This window comes from Gorilla gorilla, chromosome 5 (genome assembly GCF_029281585.2).
Source record: "Gorilla gorilla gorilla isolate KB3781 chromosome 5, NHGRI_mGorGor1-v2.1_pri, whole genome shotgun sequence".
Lineage (NCBI taxonomy): Eukaryota > Metazoa > Chordata > Mammalia > Primates > Hominidae > Gorilla > Gorilla gorilla.
The window spans coordinates 12479631-12503138 of NC_073229.2; positions in this window are offsets into that span (position 1 = coordinate 12479631).

The following is a 23508-nucleotide window of genomic DNA, read 5'->3' on the forward strand; positions in this document are numbered from 1 at the left end:
TTCACCGCTATCTGCATGAAAATGGAAATATCTACACAGCTATCTGCATATACATGGAAATATCAACAAAGCTATCTCTTAAACATGGAAATAACTACACTGCTATCTCTATAAACATGGAAATATCTACACCGCCATCTGTATGAACATGGAAATATCTGCACCGACATCTGTATAAACATATAAATATCTACACCGCCATCTGTATTAAGATGGAGATATCTACACCGCTATCTGTATAAACTTGGAAATATCTACACCGCTATCTGTATAAACATGGAAATATCTATGCCGCTTTCTGTATAAACAAGGAAATATCTACACAGCTACCTGTATAAACATGGAAATATCAGCACCGCTATCTGTATGAACATGGAAATATCTACACCGCTATCTGTATGAACATGGAAATATCTTCACCGCCATCTGTATGAACATGGATATATCTACACAGCCATATGGATGAACATGGAAATATCTACACCGCTATCTGAATGAACATGGAAATAGCTACACTGCTATCCGTATGAACATGGAAATATCTACACCGCTATCTGTATAAACATGGAAATATCTACCCCGCTATCTGTATGAACATGGAAATATCTTCACCGCCATCTGTATGAACATGGAAATATCTACACAGCCATCTGGATGAACATGAAAATATCTACACCGCTATCTGTGTAAACATGCATACATCTTCACCGCTATCTGTGTAAACATGGAAATATCTACCCCGCTATCTGTATGCACATGGAAATATCTACACCGCTATCTGTTTGAACATGGAAATATCTACACCGCTATCTGCATGAAAATGGAAATATCTACAAAGCTATCTGCATATACATGGAAATATTTACACAGCTATCTCTTTGCACATGGAAATAACTACACCGCTATCTCTATAAACAAGGAAATATCTACACCACCATCTGTATGAACATGGAAATATCTGCACTGCCATCTGTATGAACATATAAATATCTACACCGCCATCTGTATTAAGAAGGAGATATCTACACCGCTATCTGTATAAACATGGAAATATCTACAACGCTATCTGTATGAACATGGAAATATCTACAGCGCTACCTGTATAAACACGGAAATATGTACACCGCTACCTGTATAAACATGGAAGTATCAGCAGCGCTATCGGTATGAACATGGCAATATCTACACGGCTATCTGTATGAACATGGAAATATCTACACCGCTATCTGTATGAACATGGAAATATCTACACCACTATCTGTATGAACATGGAAATAGCTACACAGCCATCTGGATGAACATGGAAATATCTACACCGCTATCTGTATGAACATGGATATATCTACACAGCCATCTGGATGAACATGGAAATATCTACACCGCTATCTGTATGAACATGGAAATACATACACCGCTATCTGTATGAACATGGAAATATCTACACCGCTATCTGTATGAACATGGAAATACATACACCGCTATCTGTATGAACATGGAAATATCTACACCGCTATCTGCATGAACATGGAAACATCTACACTGCTATCCTTGTAAACATGCATACATCTTCACCGCTATCTGTATAAACATGGAAATATCTACACCGCTATCTGTATGAACATGGAAATAGCTACACCGCTATCTGTATGAACATGGAAATATCTACACCACTATCTGTATGAACATGGAAATATCTACACCGCTATCTGTATGAACATGGATATATCTACACAGACATCTGGATGAACATGGAAATATCTACACCGCTATCTGTATGAACATGGAAATATCTACACCACTATCTGTATGAACATGGAAATATCTACACCGCTATCTGTTTGAACAGGGAAATATATACACCGCTATCTGCATGAAAATGGAAATATCTACACAGCTATCTGCATATACATGGAAATATCTATACAGCTATCTCTTTACACATGGAAATAACTACACCGCTATCTGTATGAACATGGAAATATCTACACCGCCATCTGTATGAACATGGAAATATCTGCACCGCCATCTCTATGAACATATAAATATCTACACTGCCATCTGTATTAAGAAAGACATATCTACACCGCTATCTGTATAAACATGGAAATATCTACACTGCTATCTATATAAACATGGAAATATCTACACCGCTATCTGTATAAACATGGAAATATCTACAACGCTACCTGTATAAACATGGAAATATCAGCACCGCTATCGGTATGAACATGGAAATATCTACACCGCTATCTGTATGAACATGGAAATATCTACACCGCTATCTGTATGAACATGGAAATATCTTCACTGCCATCTGTATGAACATGGATATATCTACACAGCCATCTGGATGAACATGGAAATATCTACACCGCTATCTGTATGAACATGGAAATATCTACACAGCCATCTGGATGAACATGAAAATATGTACAACGCTATATGTGTAAACATGCATACATCTTCACCGCTATCTGTATAAACATGGAAATATCTACACCGCTACCAGTATAAACATGGAAATATCAGCACCGCTATCTGTATGAACATGGAAATATCTACACCGCAATCTCTATGAACATGGAAATATCCACACTGCTATCTGTATGAACATGGAAATAGCTACACCGCAATCTGTATGAACATGGAAATATCTACACCACTATCTGTATGAACATGGAAATATCTACACCGCTATCTGTTTGAACAGGGAAATATATACACCGCTATCTGCATGAAAATGGAAATATCTACACAGCTATCTGAATATACATGGGAAGATCTACACAGCTATCTCTTTACACATGGAAATAACTACACCGCTATCTGTATGAACATGGAAATATCTACACCGCCATCTGTATGAACATGGAAATATCAGCACCGCCATCTGTATGAACATATAAATATCTACACCGCCATCTGTATTAAGGAGATATCTACACCGATATCTGTATAAACATGGAAATATCTACACTGCTATCTGTATAAACATGGAAATATCTACACCGCTATCTGTACAAACATGGAAATATCTACATCGCCACCTGTATAAACATGGAAATATCAGCACCGCTATCGGTATGAACACGGAAATATCTAAACCGCTATCTGTATGAACATGGAAATATCTACACCGCCATCTGTATGAACATGGAAATATCTGCACCGCCATCTCTATGAACATATAAATATCTACACTGCCATCTGTATTAAGAAAGACATATCTACACCGGTATCTGTATAAACATGGAAATATCTACACTGCTATCTGTATAAACATGGAAATATCTACACCGCTATCTGTATAAACATGGAAATATCTACGCCGCTACCTGTATAAACATGGAAATATCAGCACCGCTATCGGTACGAACATGGAAATATCTACACCGCTATCTGTATGAACATGGAAATATCTACACCGCTATCTGTATGAACATGGAAATATCTTCACTGCCATCTGTATGAACATGGATATATCTACACAGCCATCTGGATGAACATGGAAATATCTACACCGCTATCTGTATGAACATGGAAATATCTACACAGCCATCTGGATGAACATGAAAATATGTACAACGCTATATGTGTAAACATGCATACATCTTCACCGCTATCTGTATAAACATGGAAATATCTACACCGCTACCAGTATAAACATGGAAATATCAGCACCGCTATCTGTATGAACATGGAAATATCTACACCGCTATCTCTATGAACATGGAAATATCCACACCGCTATCTGTATGAACATGGAAATAGCTACACCGCTATCTGTATGAACATGGAAATATCTACACCACTATCTGTATGAACATGGAAATATCTACACCGCTATCTGTTTGAACAGGGAAATATATACACCGCTATCTGCATGAAAATGGAAATATCTACACAGCTATCTGAATATACATGGGAAGATCTACACAGCTATCTCTTTACACATGGAAATAACTACACCGCTATCTGTATGAACATGGAAATATCTACACCGCCATCTGTATGAACATGGAAATATCTGCACCGCCATCTGTATGAACATATAAATATCTAAACCGCCATCTGTATTAAGGAGATATCTACACCGATATCTGTATAAACATGGAAATATCTACACTGCTATCTGTATAAACATGGAAATATCTACACCGCTATCTGTACAAACATGGAAATATCTACATCGCTACCTGTATAAACATGGAAATATCAGCACCGCTATCGGTATGAACACGGAAATATCTAAACCGCTATCTGTATGAACATGGAAATATCTACACCGCTATCTGTATGAACATGGAAATATCTTCACTGCCATCTGTATGAACATGGATATATCTACAATGCCATCTGGATGAACATGGAAATATCTACACCGCTATCTGCATGAACATGGAAACATCTACACTGCTATCCTTGTAAAAATGCATACATCTTCACCGCTATCTGTATAAACATGGAAATATCTACACCGCTATCTGTATGCACATGGAAATATCTACACCGCTATCTGTTTGAACATGGAAATACCTACACCGCTATCTGCATGAAAATGGAAATATCTACACAGCTATCTGCATACACATGGAAATATCTACAAAGCTATCTCTTTACACATGGAAATAACTACACCGCTATCTCTACAAACATGGAAATATCTACACCGCCATCTATATGAACATGGAAATATCTGCACCGCCATCTGTATGAACATATAAATATCTACACCGCCATCTGTATTAAGATGGAGATATCTACACCGCTATCTGTATAAACTTGGAAATATCTACACCGCTACCTGTATAAACATGGAAATATCAGCACCGCTATCTGTATGAACATGTAAATATCTACACCGCTATCTCTATGAACATGGAAATATCTACACCACTATCTGTATGAACATGGAAATAGCTACACAGCTATCTGTATGAACATGGAAATATCTACACCACTATCTGTATGAACATGGAAATATCTACACCTCTATCTGTATGAACATGGAAATATCTACACCGCTATCTGTTTGAACAGGGAAATATATACAACGCTATCTGCATGAAAATGGAAATATCTACACAGCTATCTGCAAATACATGGAAATATCTACACAGCTATCTCTTTACACATGGAAATAACTAAACCGCTATCAGTATGAACATGGAAATATCTACACCGCCATCTGTATGAACATGGAAATATCTGCACCGCCATCTGTATGAACATATAAATATCTACACCGCCATCTGTATTAAGAAGGAGATATCTACACCGCTATCTGTATAAACATGGAAATATCTACACCGCTACCTGTATAAACATGGAAATATCAGCACCGCTATCTGTATGAACATGTAAATATCTACACCGCTATCTCTATGAACATGGAAATATCTACACCACTATCTGTATGAACATGGAAATAGCTACACAGCTATCTGTATGAACATAGAAATATCTACACCACTATCTGTATGAACATGGAAATATCTACACCTCTATCTGTATGAACATGGAAATATCTACACCGCTATCTGTTTGAACAGGGAAATATATACAACGCTATCTAGATGAAAATGGAAATATCTACAAAGCTATCTGCATATAAATGGAAATATCTACACAGCTATCTCTTTGCACATGGAAATAACTACACCGCTACCTCTATAAACATGGAAATATCTACACCGCCATCTGTATGAACATGGAAATATCTACACCGCCATCTGTATTAAGAAGGAGATATCTACACCGCTATCTGTATAAACATGGAAATATCTACACCGCTATCTGTATGAACATGGAAATATCTACACTGCTATCTGTATAAACACGGAAATATGTACACCGCTACCTGTATAAACATGGAAGTATCAGCACCGCTATCGGTATGAAAATGGCAATATCTACACGGCTATCTGTATGAACATGGAAATATCTACACCGCTATCTGTATGAACATGGAAATATCTTCACAGCCATCTGTATGAACATGGATGTATCTACACAGCCATCTGGATGAACATGGAAATATCTACACCGCTATCTGTATGAACATGGAAATATCTACACCGCTATCTGTATGAACATGGAAATATCTACACCGCAATCTGTGTAAACATGCATACATCTTCACCGCTATCTGTATGAACATGGAAATACATGCACCGCTATCTGTATGAACATGGAAATATCTACACCGCTATCTGTATGAACATGGAAATATCTACACCGCTATCTGTATGAACATGGAAATATATTCACCGCCATCTGTATGAACATGGATATATCTACACAGCCATCTGGATGAACATGGAAATATCTACGCCGCTATCTGTGTAAACATGCATACATTTTCACCGCTATCTGTATAAACATGGAATTATCTACACCGCTATCTTTATGAACATGGAAATATCTACACCGCTATCTGTTTGAACATGGAAATATATACAGCGCTATCTGCTTGAAAATGGAAATATCTACACTGCTATCTGTATGAACATGGAAATATATACACCGCTATCTGTATGAACATGGAAATATCTACACCGCTTTCTGTATGAACATGGAAATATCTACACCGCTATCTGTATGAACATGGAAATATCTTCACCGCCATCTGTATGAACATGGATATATCTACACAGCCATCTGGATGAACATGGAAATATCTGCACCGCTAACTGTATGAAGATGGAAATATCTACACCGCTATCTGTATGAACATGGAAATATCTTCACCGCCATCTGTATGAACATGGAAATATCTACACCGATATCTGTGTAAACATGCATACATCTTCACCGCTATCTGTATGAACATGGAAATATCTACACCACTATCTGTATGAACATGGAAATATCTACACCGGTATCAGTTTGAACAGGGAAGTATATACACCGCTATCTGCTTGAAAATGGAAATATCTACAAAGCTATCTGCATATACATGTGAAAATCTACACAGCTATCTCTTTACACATGGAAATAACTACACCGCTATCTGTATGAACACGGAAATATATACACTGCCATCTGTATGAACATGGAAATATCTGCACCGCCATCTGTATTAAGAAGGAGATATCTACACCGCTATCTGTATAAACATGGAAATATCTACAACGCTATCTGTATGAACATGGAAATATCTACAGCGCTACCTGTATAAACACGGAAATATGTACACCGCTACCTGTATAAACATGGAAGTATCAGCAGCGCTATCGGTATGAACATGGCAATATCTACACGGCTATCTGTATGAACATGGAAATATCTACACCGCTATCTGTATGAACATGGAAATATCTACACCACTATCTGTATGAACATGGAAATAGCTACACAGCCATCTGGATGAACATGGAAATATCTACACCGCTATCTGTATGAACATGGATATATCTACACAGCCATCTGGATGAACATGGAAATATCTACACCGCTATCTGTATGAACATGGAAATACATACACCGCTATCTGTATGAACATGGAAATATCTACACCGCTATCTGTATGAACATCGAAATACATACACCGCTATCTGTATGAACATGGAAATATCTACACCACTATCTGCATGAACATGGAAACATCTACACTGCTATCCTTGTAAACATGCATACATCTTCACCGCTATCTGTATAAACATGGAAATATCTACACCGCTATCTGTATGAACATGGAAATAGCTACACCGCTATCTGTATGAACATGGAAATATCTACACCACTATCTGTATGAACATGGAAATATCTACACCGCTATCTGTATGAACATGGATATATCTACACAGACATCTGGATGAACATGGAAATATCTACACCGCTATCTGTATGAACATGGAAATATCTACACCACTATCTGTATGAACATGGAAATATCTACACCGCTATCTGTTTGAACAGGGAAATATATACACCGCTATCTGCATGAAAATGGAAATATCTACACAGCTATCTGCATATACATGGAAATATCTATACAGCTATCTCTTTACACATGGAAATAACTACACCGCTATCTGTATGAACATGGAAATATCTACACCGCCATCTGTATGAACATGGAAATATCTGCACCGCCATCTCTATGAACATATAAATATCTACACTGCCATCTGTATTAAGAAAGACATATCTACACCGCTATCTGTATAAACATGGAAATATCTACACTGCTATCTATATAAACATGGAAATATCTACACCGCTATCTGTATAAACATGGAAATATCTACAACGCTACCTGTATAAACATGGAAATATCAGCACCGCTATCGGTATGAACATGGAAATATCTACACCGCTATCTGTATGAACATGGAAATATCTACACCGCTATCTGTATGAACATGGAAATATCTTCACTGCCATCTGTATGAACATGGATATATCTACACAGCCATCTGGATGAACATGGAAATATCTACACCGCTATCTGTATGAACATGGAAATATCTACACAGCCATCTGGATGAACATGAAAATATGTACAACGCTATATGTGTAAACATGCATACATCTTCACCGCTATCTGTATAAACATGGAAATATCTACACCGCTACCAGTATAAACATGGAAATATCAGCACCGCTATCTGTATGAACATGGAAATATCTACACCGCTATCTCTATGAACATGGAAATATCCACACCGCTATCTGTATGAACATGGAAATAGCTACACCGCTATCTGTATGAACATGGAAATATCTACACCACTATCTGTATGAACATGGAAATATCTACACCGCTATCTGTTTGAACAGGGAAATATATACACCGCTATCTGCATGAAAATGGAAATATCTACACAGCTATCTGAATATACATGGGAAGATCTACACAGCTATCTCTTTACACATGGAAATAACTACACCGCTATCTGTATGAACATGGAAATATCTACACCGCCATCTGTATGAACATGGAAATATCAGCACCGCCATCTGTATGAACATATAAATATCTACACCGCCATCTGTATTAAGGAGATATCTACACCGATATCTGTATAAACATGGAAATATCTACACTGCTATCTGTATAAACATGGAAATATCTACACCGCTATCTGTACAAACATGGAAATATCTACATCGCCACCTGTATAAACATGGAAATATCAGCACCGCTATCGGTATGAACACGGAAATATCTAAACCGCTATCTGTATGAACATGGAAATATCTACACCGCCATCTGTATGAACATGGAAATATCTGCACCGCCATCTCTATGAACATATAAATATCTACACTGCCATCTGTATTAAGAAAGACATATCTACACCGGTATCTGTATAAACATGGAAATATCTACACTGCTATCTGTATAAACATGGAAATATCTACACCGCTATCTGTATAAACATGGAAATATCTACGCCGCTACCTGTATAAACATGGAAATATCAGCACCGCTATTGGTACGAACATGGAAATATCTACACCGCTATCTGTATGAACATGGAAATATCTACACCGCTATCTGTATGAACATGGAAATATCTTCACTGCCATCTGTATTAACATGGATATATCTACACAGCCATCTGGATGAACATGGAAATATCTACACCGCTATCTGTATGAACATGGAAATATCTACACAGCCATCTGGATGAACATGAAAATATGTACAACGCTATATGTGTAAACATGCATACATCTTCACCGCTATCTGTATAAACATGGAAATATCTACACCGCTACCAGTATAAACATGGAAATATCAGCACCGCTATCTGTATGAACATGGAAATATCTACACCGCTATCTCTATGAACATGGAAATATCCACACCGCTATCTGTATGAACATGGAAATAGCTACACCGCTATCTGTATGAACATGGAAATATCTACACCACTATCTGTATGAACATGGAAATATCTACACCGCTATCTGTTTGAACAGGGAAATATATACACCGCTATCTGCATGAAAATGGAAATATCTACACAGCTATCTGAATATACATGGGAAGATCTACACAGCTATCTCTTTACACATGGAAATAACTACACCGCTATCTGTATGAACATGGAAATATCTACACCGCCATCTGTATGAACATGGAAATATCTGCACCGCCATCTGTATGAACATATAAATATCTAAACCGCCATCTGTATTAAGGAGATATCTACACCGATATCTGTATAAACATGGAAATATCTACACTGCTATCTGTATAAACATGGAAATATCTACACCGCTATCTGTACAAACATGGAAATATCTACATCGCTACCTGTATAAACATGGAAATATCAGCACCGCTATCGGTATGAACACGGAAATATCTAAACCGCTATCTGTATGAACATGGAAATATCTACACCGCTATCTGTATGAACATGGAAATATCTTCACTGCCATCTGTATGAACATGGATATATCTACAATGCCATCTGGATGAACATGGAAATATCTACACCGCTATCTGCATGAACATGGAAACATCTACACTGCTATCCTTGTAAAAATGCATACATCTTCACCGCTATCTGTATAAACATGGAAATATCTACACCGCTATCTGTGTGCACATGGAAATATCTACACCGCTATCTGTTTGAACATGGAAATACCTACACCGCTATCTGCATGAAAATGGAAATATCTACACAGCTATCTGCATACACATGGAAATATCTACAAAGCTATCTCTTTACACATGGAAATAACTACACCGCTATCTCTACAAACATGGAAATATCTACACCGCCATCTATATGAACATGGAAATATCTGCACCGCCATCTGTATGAACATATAAATATCTACACCGCCATCTGTATTAAGATGGAGATATCTACACCGCTATCTGTATAAACTTGGAAATATCTACACCGCTATCTGTATAAACATGGAAATATCTACACCGCTACCTGTATAAACATGGAAATATCAGCACCGCTATCTGTATGAACATGTAAATATCTACACCGCTATCTCTATGAACATGGAAATATCTACACCACTATCTGTATGAACATGGAAATAGCTACACAGCTATCTGTATGAACATGGAAATATCTACACCACTATCTGTATGAACATGGAAATATCTACACCTCTATCTGTATGAACATGGAAATATCTACACCGCTATCTGTTTGAACAGGGAAATATATACAACGCTATCTGCATGAAAATGGAAATATCTACACAGCTATCTGCAAATACATGGAAATATCTACACAGCTATCTCTTTACACATGGAAATAACTAAACCGCTATCAGTATGAACATGGAAATATCTACACCGCCATCTGTATGAACATGGAAATATCTGCACCGCCATCTGTATGAACATATAAATATCTACACCGCCATCTGTATTAAGAAGGAGATATCTACACCGCTATCTGTATAAACATGGAAATATCTACACCGCTACCTGTATAAACATGGAAATATCAGCACCGCTATCTGTATGAACATGTAAATATCTACACCGCTATCTCTATGAACATGGAAATATCTACACCACTATCTGTATGAACATGGAAATAGCTACACAGCTATCTGTATGAACATAGAAATATCTACACCACTATCTGTATGAACATGGAAATATCTACACCTCTATCTGTATGAACATGGAAATATCTACACCGCTATCTGTTTGAACAGGGAAATATATACAACGCTATCTAGATGAAAATGGAAATATCTACAAAGCTATCTGCATATAAATGGAAATATCTACACAGCTATCTCTTTGCACATGGAAATAACTACACCGCTACCTCTATAAACATGGAAATATCTACACCGCCATCTGTATGAACATGGAAATATCTACACCGCCATCTGTATTAAGAAGGAGATATCTACACCGCTATCTGTATAAACATGGAAATATCTACACCGCTATCTGTATGAACATGGAAATATCTACACTGCTATCTGTATAAACACGGAAATATGTACACCGCTACCTGTATAAACATGGAAGTATCAGCACCGCTATCGGTATGAAAATGGCAATATCTACACGGCTATCTGTATGAACATGGAAATATCTACACCGCTATCTGTATGAACATGGAAATATCTTCACAGCCATCTGTATGAACATGGATGTATCTACACAGCCATCTGGATGAACATGGAAATATCTACACCGCTATCTGTATGAACATGGAAATATCTACACCGCTATCTGTATGAACATGGAAATATCTACACCGCAATCTGTGTAAACATGCATACATCTTCACCGCTATCTGTATGAACATGGAAATACATGCACCGCTATCTGTATGAACATGGAAATATCTACACCGCTATCTGTATGAACATGGAAATATCTACACCGCTATCTGTATGAACATGGAAATATATTCACCGCCATCTGTATGAACATGGATATATCTACACAGCCATCTGGATGAACATGGAAATATCTACGCCGCTATCTGTGTAAACATGCATACATTTTCACCGCTATCTGTATAAACATGGAATTATCTACACCGCTATCTTTATGAACATGGAAATATCTACACCGCTATCTGTTTGAACATGGAAATATATACAGCGCTATCTGCTTGAAAATGGAAATATCTACACTGCTATCTGTATGAACATGGAAATATATACACCGCTATCTGTATGAACATGGAAATATCTACACCGCTTTCTGTATGAACATGGAAATATCTACACCGCTATCTGTATGAACATGGAAATATCTTCACCGCCATCTGTATGAACATGGATATATCTACACAGCCATCTGGATGAACATGGAAATATCTGCACCGCTAACTGTATGAAGATGGAAATATCTACACCGCTATCTGTATGAACATGGAAATATCTTCACCGCCATCTGTATGAACATGGAAATATCTACACCGATATCTGTGTAAACATGCATACATCTTCACCGCTATCTGTATGAACATGGAAATATCTACACCACTATCTGTATGAACATGGAAATATCTACACCGGTATCAGTTTGAACAGGGAAGTATATACACCGCTATCTGCTTGAAAATGGAAATATCTACAAAGCTATCTGCATATACATGTGAAAATCTACACAGCTATCTCTTTACACATGGAAATAACTACACCGCTATCTGTATGAACATGGAAATATATACACTGCCATCTGTATGAACATGGAAATATCTGCACCGCCATCTGTATGAACATATAAATATCTACACCGCCATCTGTATTAAGATGGAGATATCTACACCGCTATCTGTATAAACTTGGAAATATCTACACCACTATCTGTATAAACATGGAAATGTCTACACCGCTACCTGTATAAACATGGAAATATCAGCACCGCTATCTGTATGAACATGTAAATATCTACACCGCTATCTCTATGAACATGGAATTATCTACACCGCTATCTGTATGAACATGGAAATATCTACACCGCTATCTGTATAAACATGGAAATATGTACACCGCTACCTGTATAAACATGGAAGTATCAGCACCGCTATCGGTATAAACATGGCAATATCTACACGGCTATCTGTATGAACATGGAAATATCTGCACCGCTATCTGTATGAACATGGAAATATCTTCCCCGCCATCTGTATGAACATGGATATATCTACACAGCCATCTGGATAAACATGGAAATATCTACACCGCTATCTGTATGAACATGGAAATATCTACACTGCTATCTGTATGAACATGGAAATATCTACACCGCTATCAGTATGAACATGGAAATATCTACACCGCTATCTGTATGAACATGGAAATATCTTCTCCGCCATCTGTAAGAACATAGATATATCTACACAGCCATCTGTATGAACATGGAAATATCTACACCGCTATCTGTATGAACATGGAAATATCTACACCGCTATCAGTATGAACATGGAAATATCTACACCGCTATCTGTATGAACATGGAAATATCTTCACCGCCATCTGTATGAACATGAAAATATCTACACCGCTATCTGTGTAAACATGCATACATCTTCACCGCTATCTGTGTAAACATGGAAATATCTACCCCGCTATCTGTATGCACATGGAAATATCTACACCGCTATCTGTTTGAACATGGAAATATCTACACCGCTATCTGCATGAAAATGGAAATATCTACAAAGCTATCTGCATATACATGGAAATATTTACACAGCTATCTCTTTGCACATGGAAATAACTACACCGCTATCTCTATAAACATGTAAATATCTACACCACCATCTGTATGAACATGGAAATATCTGCACTGCCATCTGTATGAACATATAAATATCTACACCGCCATCTGTATTAAGAAGGAGATATCTACACCGCTATCTGTATAAACATGGAAATATCTACAACGCTATCTGTATGAACATGGAAATATCTACACCGCTACCTGTATAAACACGGAAATATGTACACCGCTACCTGTATAAACATGGAAGTATCAGCAGCGCTATCGGTATGAACATGGCAATATCTACACGGCTATCTGTATGAACATGGAAATATCTACACCGCTATCTGTATGAACATGGAAATATCTACACCACTATCTGTATGAACATGGAAATAGCTACACAGCCATCTGGATGAACATGGAAATATCTACACCGCTATCTGTATGAACATGGATAAATCTACACAGCCATCTGGATGAACATGGAAATATCTACACCGCTATCTGTATGAACATGGAAATACATACACCGCTATCTGTATGAACATGGAAATATCTACACCGCTATCTGCATGAACATGAAAACATCTACACTGCTATCCTTGTAAACATGCATACATCTTCACCGCTATCTGTATAAACATGGAAATATCTACACCGCTATCTGTATGAACATGGAAATAGCTACACCGCTATCTGTATGAACATGGAAATATCTACACCACTATCTGTATGAACATGGAAATATCTACACCGCTATCTGTATGAACATGGATATATCTAAACAGACATCTGGATGAACATGGAAATATCTACACCGCTATCTGAATGAACATGGAAATATCTACACCACTATCTGAATGAACATGGAAATATCTACACCGCTATCTGTTTGAACAGGGAAATATATACACCGCTATCTGCATGAAAATGGAAATATCTACACAGCTATCTGCACATACATGGAAATATCTATACAGCTATCTCTTTACACATGGAAATAACTACACCGCTATCTGTATGAACATGGAAATATCTACACCGCCATCTGTATGAACATGGAAATATCTGCACCGCCATCTCTATGAACATATAAATATCTACACTGCCATCTGTATTAAGAAAGACATATCTACACCGCTATCTGTATAAACATGGAAATATCTACACTGCTATCTGTATAAACATGGAAATATCTACACCGCTATCTGAATAAACATGGAAATATCTACACCGCTACCTGTATAAACATGGAAATATCAGCACCGCTATCGGTATGAACATGGAAATATCTACACCGCTATCTGTATGAACATGGAAATATCTACACCGCTATCTGTATGAACATGGAAATATCTTCACTGCCATCTGTATGAACATGGATATATCTACACAGCCATCTGGATGAACATGGAAATATCTACACCGCTATCTGTATGAACATGGAAATATCTACACAGCCATCTGGATGAACATGAAAATATGTACAACGCTATATGTGTAAACATGCATACATCTTCACCGCTATCTGTATAAACATGGTAATATCTACACCGCTACCAGTATAAACATGGAAATATCAGCACCGCTATCTGTATGAACATGGAAATATCTACACCGCTATCTCTATGAACATGGAAATATCCACACCGCTATCTGTATGAACATGGAAATAGCTACACCGCTATCTGTATGAACATGGAAATATCTACACCACTATCTGTATGAACATGGAAATATCTACACCGCTATCTGTTTGAACAGGGAAATATATACACCGCTATCTGCATGAAAATGGAAATATCTACACAGCTATCTGAATATACATGGGAAGATCTACACAGCTATCTCTTTACACATGGAAATAACTACACCGCTATCTCTATGAACATGGAAATATCTACACCGCCATCTGTATGAACATGGAAATATCTGCACCGCCATCTGTATGAACATATAAATATCTACACCGCCATCTGTATTAAGGAGATATCTACACCGATATCTGTATAAACATGGAAATATCTACACTGCTATCTGTATAAACATGGAAATATCTACACCGCTATCTGTACAAACATGGAAATATCTACATCGCTACCTGTATAAACATGGAAATATCAGCACCGCTATCGGTATGAACACGGAAATATCTAAACCGCTATCTGTATGAACATGGAAATATCTACACCGCTATCTGTATGAACATGGAAATATCTTCACTGCCATCTGTATGAACATGGATATATCTACAATGCCATCTGGATGAACATGGAAATATCTACACCGCTATCTGCATGAACATGGAAACATCTACACTGCTATCCTTGTAAAAATGCATACATCTTCACCGCTATCTGTATAAACATGGAAATATCTACACCGCTATCTGTATGCACATGGAAATATCTACACCGCTATCTGTTTGAACATGGAAATACCTACACCGCTATCTGCATGAAAATGGAAATATCTACGCAGCTATCTGCACACACATGGAAATATCTACAAAGCTATCTCTTTACACATGGAAATAACTACACCGCTATCTCTACAAACATGGAAATATCTACACCGCCATCTATATGAACATGGAAATATCTGCACCGCCATCTGTATGAACATATAAATATCTACACCGCCATCTGTATTAAGATGGAGATATCTACACCGCTATCTGTATAAACTTGGAAATATCTACACCGCTATCTGTATAAACATGGAAATATCTACACCGCTACCTGTATAAACATGGAAATATCAGCACCGCTATCTGTATGAACATGTAAATATCTACACCGCTATCTCTATGAACATGGAAATATCTACACCACTATCTGTATGAACATGGAAATAGCTACACAGCTATCTGTATGAACATGGAAATATCTACACCACTATCTGTATGAACATGGAAATATCTACACCTCTATCTGTATGAACATGGAAATATCTACACCGCTATCTGTTTGAACAGGGAAATATATACAACGCTATCTGCATGAAAATGGAAATATCTACACAGCTATCTGCATATACATGGAAATATCTACACAGCTATCACTTTACGCATGGAAATAACTAAACGGCTATCTGTATGAACATGGAAATATCTACACCGCCATCTGTATGAACATGGAAATATCTGCACCGCCATCTGTATGAACATATAAATATCTACACCGCCATCTGTATTAAGAAGGAGATATCTACACCGCTATCTGTATAAACATGGAAATACCTACACTGCTATCTGTATAAACATGGAAATATCTACACCGCTATCTGTATAAACATGGAAATATCTACACCGCTACATGTATAAACATGGAAATATCAGCACCGCTATCGGTATGAAAACGGAAATATCTACACCGCTATCTGTATGAACATGGAAATATCTACACCGCTATCTGTATGAACATGGAAATATCTACACTGCTATCCTTGTAAACATGCATACATCTTCACTGCTATCTGTGTAAACATGGAAATATCTACACCGCTATCTGTATGAACATGGAAATATCTACACCGCTATCTGTTTGAACATGGAAATATCTCCACCGCTATCCGCATGAAAATAGAAATATCTACACAGCTATCTGCATACACATGGAAATATCTACAAAGCTATCTCTTTACACATGGAAATAACTACACCGCTATCTCTATAAACATGGAAATATCTACACCGCCATCTATATGAACATGGGAATATCTGCACCGCCATCTGTATTAAGATGGAGATATCTTCACATCTATCTGTATAAACTTGGAAATATCTACACCGCTATCTGTATAAACATGGAAATATCTACACCACTATCTGTATAAACATGGAAATATCTACACCGCTACCTGTATAAAAATGGAAATATCAGCACAGCTATCTGTATGAACATGGAAATATGTACACCGCTATCTCTTTGAACATGGAAATATCTACACCGCTATCTGTATGAACATGGAAATATCTACACCACTATCTGTATGAACATGGAAATATCTACACCACTATCTGTATGAACATGGAAATATCTACACCGCTATCTGTATGGACATGGATATATCTACACAGCCATCTGTATGAACATGGAAATATCTACACCGCTATCTCTATGAACATGGAAATATCTACACCGCTATCTGTATGAACATGGATATATCTACACAGCCATCTGGATGAACATGGAAATATCTACACTGCTATCTGTGTAGACATGCATACATCTTCACCGCTATCTGTATAAACGTGGAAATATCTACACCGCTATCTGTTTGAACATGGAAATATCTACACCGCCATCTGTATTAACATGGGAATATCTGCACCGCCATCTGTATGAACATATAAATATCTAAACCGCCTTCTGTATTAAGATGGAGATATCTACACCGCTATCTGTATAAACATGGAAATATCTACACCGCTACCTGTATAAACATGGAAATATCAGCACCGCTATCTGTATGAACATGGAAATATCTACACCGCTATCTGTATGAACATGGAAATATCTACACCTCTATCTGTATGAACATGGAAATATCTACACCGCTATCTGTATGAACATGGAAATATCTACACCTCTATCTGTATGAACATGGAAATATCTACATCGCTATCTGTATGAACATGGAAATAACTACACCGCTATTTGTTTGAACATGGAAATATCTACACTGCTATCTGCATGAAAATGGAAATATCTACACAGCTATCTGCATATACTTGGAAATATCTACACAGCTATCTGTATGAACATGGAAATATCTGCACCGCCATCTGTATGAACATATAAACATCTACACCGCCATCTGTATTAAGAAGGAGATATCTACACCGCTATCTCTATAAACATGGAAATATCTACACCGCCATCTGTATGAACATGGAAATATCTGCACCGCCATCAGTATGAACATATAAACATCTACACCGCCGTCTGTATTAAGAAGGAGATATCTACACCGCTATCTGTATAAACAAGGAAATATCTACACTGCTGTCTGTATAAACATGGAAATATCTACACCGCTATCTGTATGAACATGGAAATATCTACACCGCTACCTGTATAAACATGGAAATAACAGCACCGCTATCGGTATGAACATGGAAATATCTACACCGCTATGTGTAGGAACATGGAAATATCTACACCGCCATCTGTGTGAACATGGAAATATCTCCACTGCCATCTGTATGAATATGGATATATCTACAGAGCCATCTGGATGAACATGGAAATATCTACACCGCTATCTGTATGAACATGGAAATATCTACACTGCTGTCCTTGTAAACATGCATACATCTTCACCGCTATCTGTATATACATGGAAATATCTACACCGCTATCTGTATGAACATGGAAATATCTACACCGCTATCTGTTTGAACATGGAAATATCTACACCGCTATCTGCATGAAAATGGAAATATCTACACAGCTATCTGCATACACATGGAAATATCTACAAAGCTATCTCATTACACATGGAAATAACTACACCGCTATCTCTACAAACATGGAAATATCTACACCGCCATCTATATGATCATGGAAATATCTGCACCGCCATCTGTATGAACATATAAATATCTACACCGCCATCTGTATTAAGATGGAGATATCTACACCGCTATCTGTATAAACTTGGAAATATCTACACCGCTATCTGAATAAACATGGAAATATCTACATCAGTATCTGTATAAACATGGAAATATCTACACCGCTACCTGTATGAACATGGAAATATCTACACCGCTATCTGTTTGAACATGGAAATATCTCCACCGCTATCCGCATGAAAATGGAAATATCTACACAGCTATCTGCATACACATGGAAATATCTACAAAGCTATCTCTTTACACATGGAAATAACTACACCGCTATCTCTATAAACATGGAAATATCTACACCGCCATCTATATGAACATGGAAATATCTGCACCGCCATCTGTATGAACATATAAATATCTACACCGCCATCTGTATTAAGATGTAGATATCTACATATCTATCTGTAAAAACTTGGAAATATCTACACCGCAATCTGTATAAACATGGAAATATCTACACCACTATCTGTATAAACATGGAAATATCTACACCGCTACCTGTATAAACATGGAAATATCAGCACAGCTATCTGTATGAAAATGGAAATATCTACACCGCTATCTCTTTGAACATGGAAATATCTACACCGCTATCTGTATGAACATGGAAATATCTACACCACTATCTGTATGAACATGGAAATATCTACACCACTATCTGTATGAACATGGAAATATCTACACCGCTATCTGTATGGACATGGATATATCTACACAGCCATCTGTATGAACATGGAAATATCTACACCGCTATTTCTATGAACATGGAAATATCTACACCGCTATCTGTATGAACATGGATATATCTACACAGCCATCTGGATGAACATGGAAATATCTACACTGCTATCTGTGTAGACATGCATACATCTTCACCGCTATCTGTATAAACGTGGAAATATCTACACCGCTATCTGTTTGAACATGGAAATATCTACACCGCCATCTGTATTAACATGGGAATATCTGCACCGCCATCTGTATGAACATACAAATATCTAAACCGCCATCTGTATTAAGATGGAGATATCTACACCGCTATCTGTATAAACATGGAAATATCTACACCGATACCTGTATAAACATGGAAATATCAGCACCGCTATCTGTATGAACATGGAAATATCTACACCGCTATCTGTATGAACATGGAAATATCTACACCTCTATCTGTATGAACATAGAACTTTCTACACCGCTATCTGTATGAACATGGAAATATCTACACCTCTATCTGTATGAACATGGAAATATCTACATCGCTATCTGTATGAACATGGAAATATCTACTCCGCTATTTGTTTGAACATGGAAATATCTACAATGCTATCTGCATGAAAATGGAAATATCTACACAGCTATCTGCATATACATGGAAATATCTACACAGCTATCTGTATGAACATGGAAATATCTGCACCGCCATCTGTATGAACATATAAACATCTACACCGCCATCTGTATTAAGAAGGAGATATCTACACCGCTATCTCTATAAACATGGAAATATCTACACCGCCGTCTGTATGAACATGGAAATATCTGCACCGCCATCTGTATGAACATATAAACATCTACACCGGCGTCTGTATTAAGAAGGAGATATCTACACCACTATCTGTATAAACAAGGAAATATCTACACTGCTGTCTGTATAAACATGGAAATATCTACACCGCTATCTGTATGAACATGGAAATATCTACACCGCTACCTGTATAAACATGGAAATATCAGCACCGCTATCGGTATGAACATGGAAATATCTACACCGCTATGTGTAGGAACATGGAAATATCTACACCGCCATCTGTGTGAACATGGAAATATCTCCACTGCCATCTGTATCAATATGGATATATCTACACAGCCATCTGGATGAACATGGAAATATCTACACCGCTATCTGTATGAACATGGAAATATCTACACTGCTATCCTTGTAAACATGCATACATCTTCACCGCTATCTGTATAAACATGGAAATATCTACACCGTTATCTGTATGAACATGGAAATATCTACACCGCTATCTGTTTGAACATGGAAATATCTACACCGCTATCTGCATGAAAATGGAAATATCTACACAGCTATCTGCATACACATGGAAATATCTACAAAGCTATCCCTTTACACATGGAAATAACTACACCGCTATCTCTATAAACATGGAAATATCTACACGGCCATCTATATGAACACGGAAATATCTGAACCGCCATCTGTATGAACATATAAATATCTACACCACCATCTGTATTAAGATGGAGATATCTACACATCTATCTGTATAATCTTGGAAATATCTACACCGCTATCTGTATAAATATGGAAATATCTACACCACTGTCTGTATAAACATGGAAATATCTACACCGCTACCTGTTTAAATATGGAAATATCAGCACAGCTATCTGTATGAACATGGAAATATCCACACCGCTATCTCTTTGAACTTGGAAATATCTACACCGCTATCTGTATGAACATGGAAATAGCTACACCAATATCTTTATGAACATGGAAATATCTACACGACTATCTGTATGAACATGGAAATATCTACACCGCTATCTGTATGAACATGGATATATCTACACAGCCATCTGGATGAACATGGAAATATCTGCACCGCTATCTGTATTAACATGGAAATATCTACACCGCTATCTGTATGAACATGGATATATCTACACAGCCATCTGGATGAACATGGAAATATCTACACTGCTATCTGTTTAGACATGTATACATCTTCACCGCTATCTGTATATACATGGAAATATCTACACCGCTATCAATTTGAACATGGAAATATATACACCACTATCTGCATGAAAATGGAAATATCTACACATCTATCAGCATATACATGGAAATATATACACAGCTATCTCTTTACACATGGAAAAAACTACACCGCTATCTGTATGAACATGGAAATACCTTCACCGCCATCTGTATTGAAATGGGAATATCTGCACCGCCATCTGTATGAACATATAAATATCTACACCGCCATCTGTATTAAGATGGAGATATCTACACCGCTATCTGTATAAACATGGAAATATCTACACCGCTACCTGCATAAACATGGAAATATCAGCACCGCTATCTTTATGAACATGGAAATATCTACACCGCTATCTGTATGAACATGGAAATATCTACACCTCTATCTGTATGAACATGGAAATATCTACACCGCTATCTGTATGAACATGGAAATATCTACACCTCTATCTGTATGAACATGGAAATATCTACACCGCCATCTGTATGAACATGGAAATATCTGCACCGCCATCTGTATGAACATATAAACATCTACACTGCCGTCTGTACTAAGAAGGAGAAATCTACACCGCTATCTGTATATACAAGGAAATATCTACACTGCTGTCTGTATAAACATGGAAATATCTACACCGCTATCTGTATGAACATGGAAATATCTACACCGCTACCTGTATAAAAATGGAAATAACAGCACCGCTATCGGAATGAACATGGAAATATCTACACCGCTATGTGTAGGAACAGGGAAATATCTACACCGCCATCTGTATGAACATGGAAATATCTACACCGCCATCTGTATGAACATGGATATATGTACACAGCCATCTGGATGAACATGGAAATATCTACACCGCTATCTGTATGTACATGGAAATATCTACA